Consider the following 6,000-nt stretch of genomic DNA (forward strand, 5'->3'; position numbering starts at 1 on the left):
TATAATACCTGCCTCCTAACCAGCAGTGTTGAATCATTTATTGGACTGTATTTATGCAGCATAACATAAGATTACTTACCACTGAAGCCCGCATCATTTAAAACACACAAACACACACAGAAAAGAGGCAATTTGAAGTGCAAATCAGTGGCTCCATTCATGATTGTAACGATACTCGAGGAAAATAGGCAGCTGAGGACACTAGTTTTTTCCAGTGTCACAGGTTTTGTAGGAGTCTCAATGCACTGAATAATGTATTGACTCATTTGTCTGGAGGAGCGCCACAGTAAGCCAGACGATCAATGGCACAGCAGCAGTGCCAGATTAGCTTTTAAAGAACTGCCAGCTTTTTTTCCCCCAACTGCACAGCTGTGTTCATCCTTGTATTTGAAAACTATTCTGATGTTAATTTCTAAATTTGTGTCCTGGAACATATTTGATGGGCAGTGCTAGTCAGGAGTGGTTTCTCCATTCTGGAAAGCAGCGCTGTTCCTAATAAACATAATCTGTTATGAACATGTTTGCTTTTTTTTCCAACAAAATATATATATTTAATTTTTTATATAAGTAAAGACATCAACCAGAAACAATAAACCAGCAAAAAGATACACTAGTGACAACAAACTGCTCCTCCCATGCCACACATGGCACTTCACACCCCTATAAACAACATGCAAAACACCCTTTAAAGAAAATAAGATGTCACTGTAGATTAGCACAGTTTGTGATGGATGGTCATAAGCAACAAGTCTTAATCTTCACCAAGGCAATATATGTTTGAAAAACTCAATTTTCCATGATGCTAAATTTTTTAGAGGATTTTAAAAATATTACCTTGGCAATAACGTAAAAATAATAAAACTATAAATTATTGATTTTTATCTCTATCATTTAAAGTTATGGTTCCCTCTATCTACTCATATGCTCTACGTCCCTTCTACCATCAACCTCTCAACATGCACACAAATAGTCACGCACACACGAGGCTCTTTTACTTGAACTTCTCCACCTTAGCAATACCCTCCTGCGTTCCCTCTAGATGCACTCATTAACAGTAGAGGGCATTGGAAACATCACCTCATCACCTCCCTACAGGACCAAGGCCCTCCACCTGACCTTGGAAAATGTCCAAGCCAGCAGCACATCAAGCCTCAGAAGGGGAGAGGAGTTCAGGTTGCACGATGAAGGTCAGCATACTGCAGCCTTGTTGCATGCTGACGAGATCTGCTACTTTAGACAGAAGGTGAGTTTTCATGGTTTCATCTTTTTTATCATTTGGTGATGCTGGACTAAAACTCCATAGATGTTTTTACACTCTGACCCCAACTGCTAAGCTGCACTGATCAGGCCTTCATAATACATGATCAGAAATGCAACGTGGCTTCGTGTTGTTGTTTTCCAACACTTTCGAAACTCCATCTGGCAGCTAAAGCCGACATCTGAGCGGCATTCACATAAAGCGAGATCACCACTCACCAACACTTTCATGTGAAAATACAATCCTGCTTTTTAGAAATAGGGTAGGCGGAGGCAGAAACAGAAAAGTCCATTAATAAGGAAGATGGAGTCTAATGCGGAATCGACCAGTAGGTCTTTTAACGATCACTAGCCATTCATTGATCACGCACTGCAAGACAGGAACAAAGAAAGCTTTGAGGGGAACGACTCCTTGGCTCTGCTTCCACTTCAAAAATCAGTCATCACGTCTCTTAGCTGTAGAGCTCTGTTCTTCAAAAAATAAATACAATCATATATAAAATACAGATCTTAGTAATTAATCTTTGAATAACAATTTACTTGTATACATTTTTTTTCTTCTTTTAAACTAAATTGTAGTCTATTAACAAATATCAGTACTTTGAAGCATTTCATCGTTAACATACTGTGCATTCATAGTAGTTCAATCTCTTAGAGATTAAGTATTTCACCCATGCTAGGGGCATGGCCCTAGGATGAATGGATTTAATGGCTCAGATGTAATTCTGAGCAGAGGAATATTAAGGCTTTTTTTGTGCCTCCATCAAGCTCAAAACTTCTTTGTTTTGAGCTTGAATTCATGACATAAAACCTGCTAAACATTTTTTCAGTAAGGAAATGTTATGAAATGTTTTGCAGTGACCACTTACTATATTCCAAAGACAACGGTGCAATAGACTTCCATACTTGAAATGTGCAATTCACTTGTATTTTTATTTTTTATTCCTATTTATTCTATTTATCCCCTTTGTATATTTTATCTATATATGTCTTTGTATTTATATATGTGTATATATATATATATATAATATTCTGTAACTCTGTAACTTCTGTCGGTGCTGTGCTTTTTTGGAAACCGAATTTCCCAGAGGAACCCACCCGAGGGATTAATAAAGTTTTATCTTATCTTATCTTATCTTATCTTATTTTCCAGACTATTGTTATATCTGTGAAAAATTAAACAAGGTCGGTTTTCACCCTATCATTAATTGTTGATCTGGTTTGCTACTCATAAAATATATCTAAATTCTATAAAGCTGCCATGTGGCTTCAACAAACCGAAATGCAATAATGGACAAAACCATGGTGCGAGTTTGGTGCACCATCAGCTGTGACTACTAAAAGCTCCAATCTGTACCACTGCAGTTTGGAATATAACTCTAGGGGCTGGTTTACCCAGCTCTCTCACCAGCTGATGTTGAGGTTGTTTGAAACGGGCACAGAGGCAGCGGTTATCTGAGCAGTAACCACGTTTACAGCTTCAACCACAGCGGCTGGGCTGGGCAGCTCATGCAATAATTGCATCACTGGATCACCTCTATTTTCTGTAGTATTTCAAAAGCATTTCCGCAAACTCGCAGTGTATTAAAACTGGACTGTAACAACCTGCCAACTGTGCATATGGGTAGGGGAAATGCAAACCATATTGTGCAGAAGTAGTTAAGAAAACATTTCCCATCGCGAGCCGTAGGGGCTCTGTATAATTATGTTATTGTTCCAGCAATATGGCCAGACAATGCACAAGTCACATCATCAAGGAAAAAAAAAAATTTCATTTTCACAAAAATATATTAGTGGAGTACAGCACGGAGACGACAGCTATTGATTCAAACATATGAGTCTCCTGGATTTCTGCCCGGTCTGTTGTGCAAAAGTTATATCCTCCTGAGTTTATCTGCCAGTGTGTCCTTAGTTTTGACCTCTGAATCTCTTGTTGCTTTGTTGCTGCACAATTACTCTTTCAAAATAATGGAATCACACTTTGAAAAGAAGACAAGCAGCAGGAAAATAACAGAAATAATTTTAGTATTTTTTTGTTTCCCAGAAGTGAGATCAAGGCAAAAACATTCCAGCAGAAACTTGTTTTGACTGGATATAAACAATAGCGTATTCTTATTGATTTAAGGGTGCTGTGAAAGAGTTGTCAGATATCAGCTTTAAATTCTTATTGATGATGGTATTTATAGATGTGTATACATTTATGAACACCAAAGCTGTTTTTCTGTATCAACAGTGAAACGTAAAAAGGTCAAAACCTGCTAAGAAAGCATAATGGATTGCAGAACAGCACAAAAGTGACACCTGACAAATCTAAATGTATATTCTGTGGTCTGTCTGCAATATGTCACATTTGCAGTACATTACATTGTTCAGCATTAGCCCTCCCTGAGAAAAACATGCTGTTCCTTGCTACAGTGCATTATGAAAGGTTGCAAATGGGCTAATTTGCAGCTTTGACAGTGCCAGCCTCAGCAAAGGCGGGCAGTAATAGGTTTTGAGGTGCCGCTTCAGCGCCTGCTGTGATGGGAACAACGTGGCTGAAAGTAGGCATAGGTCAGGCTCCTTTGGAAACTCTGACAAATTAAAAACAGAAAACCTTTGACATTTATCATGCTAGGAGTCTGCAAAGGTCATTGCCTGTATGTGCTGCTTTCATTTTCCTTCCCTGTCCCCTCTGGACATGTTTTGCTGTGATTGCTTATAGCCTGGTGGAGCTGCAGAAGAAAAAATTGGGAGCTCTGATTTTAGCAAAATACTCTCTCTCTCTCTCTCTCTCTCTCTCTCTCTCTCTCTCTCTCTCTCTCTCTCTCTCTCACACACACACACACACACACACACACACACACACACACAATGACAGCATTTCTCATACAAGCAGCGGATATATGGAGAACACAGAGATGAAAAACAGAAGTCTATCTGCTGCTGCTTTCCTCTTGTTTATATACTGCACTACAGCAGTTGTTAATGGGCCTATCATGATGATTAGTGATCACATCAGTTTCATCACGATACGATTTAGAAGGAAACCGCTGCTGTGTAAAGAACAACCATAGGCATGTAATACCACACTGAAATTCATTTCTGATTTCCTCGCAATACATCATTCCACACCATAAACACGCAAAACTTGTGATCCCACTGGACCATGACCATCTCATTTAAATGTTAATATAAGTCCCATCATTCATAATTTAATGTGCTCCCTGGCATTTTTCGTTCATTTTGGCGACGCTATCTTATGTGACAAGCCAATTTACTGCTGGACTTGACTAAATTGCTTTAGCATTGTAATGCTAACGCCATAATAAATCCTTGACATACTGTTCCTCCTCAGGTAATAAAAGAAAATAATAGAAAGTTACACACGTTCGCTGTGAAATCCATTCTCATCGATTTCCCCGGAGTTACACACAGCGTGAGATTCTGCCTCCGAGTCGGATACGATACAGCTGGAGAAACATTACGTCTGAGGAATGTGACAGAGCTTGCCCTTCTTGCCCTCTTGTTGTCAGAGGTGGCATTAGTGAGGATGAAAGCAGTGTGAGCGATGACACAAGCAGTGCTCGAGAGACGAATCAGACAGATTACAGCTCTGAGGAGAAAGCAGGGCCAGGCTTATTGCTGGTAGGTGTCATTTTGTGTGACCTTTCTGGGAATTACCACCGTGTATGACCCAAAGCATGTCTGCTTGTCACAGAGACATGTAGGAGCTTCTGGTGCTGGTTTAACCTCATCCTCTGTCTTTCACTGGCAAACATCATGGCTTAACTCAGCCAAGCTACCTTCCAGTTGACCCGATCATGGCCAATAACTGTGGTAATCTCTCACTTCTCGTTAGCTCCCCCACACAACCTCAACTACAATTTAAATTCTACAGGCTTCATGTGTCTGCAATGTGGCTTAACCTTTGATAATATGTTGGCACAACTTAGCAGAGAAAACGAGGGATTAGTCGAATCGTAGAAGCTATTGTGGGAGAAAAGCAGCATCAGAAGTTGATCATCATTTAGGGCTAGTCAAAGCTCGAAATCCTGTGATTAAGGCATGTAATCCTATGTTAATTGTAGAACTGCAGCATGTGTTTATACGCTGATGAGTCACTGCGATGTACCTGCTATTTCAAACCAGGCATATCAAATTTGCTTTAAAGGATAAATCTAGTGCTGTCCCCCATTTTTTTAATAAATCCCATGAAAAGACCAAAACCATAACTGTGTCCAACTCTCAATTTTTTCAAACCTCACTGCTGCATTCGAATTGCTGCTCAAGTATGAATAAGAATTAGAATGACTTTAATAATCCTCAAAGAGAAATTCTTTTGTCACAGTTGTGGAAGCTGTACAACTAAATGAAAAATCAGAATTAAAAATAAATCCCTCCATCCAACCATTTTCTGAAGCCAATCTGGGCCTCAGTCTAGGCAAAAGGGCCCAGATCTCCCTCTCTCCTGCCGCCTCCTTCAGCTCATCCAAGCCAGTCAAGAGTTATAATTTCTCCAGTGTGTCATGGGTCGGCCCTGAGGGCTCTTTCTAGTAGAACATCCTGCAACCCTCTCAATTTGCTCTTTTCGATATGAAGAAGTAGCAGCTCTACTCTGACTGACCGTCTCAACTATCTCTAAGGAAGAGTTCAGGCAGCCTTTGGAGGAACCTCATTTCTACTGCTTGTATCCATAATCTTATTCTTTCAGTTGTTACCCAAAGCTTGTGACCATAGGTGAGGGTAGGAACATAAATCCAC

Source organism: Simochromis diagramma, unplaced genomic scaffold (assembly GCF_900408965.1).
Source record: "Simochromis diagramma unplaced genomic scaffold, fSimDia1.1 OVJJ01000320.1, whole genome shotgun sequence".
NCBI lineage: Eukaryota > Metazoa > Chordata > Actinopteri > Cichliformes > Cichlidae > Simochromis > Simochromis diagramma.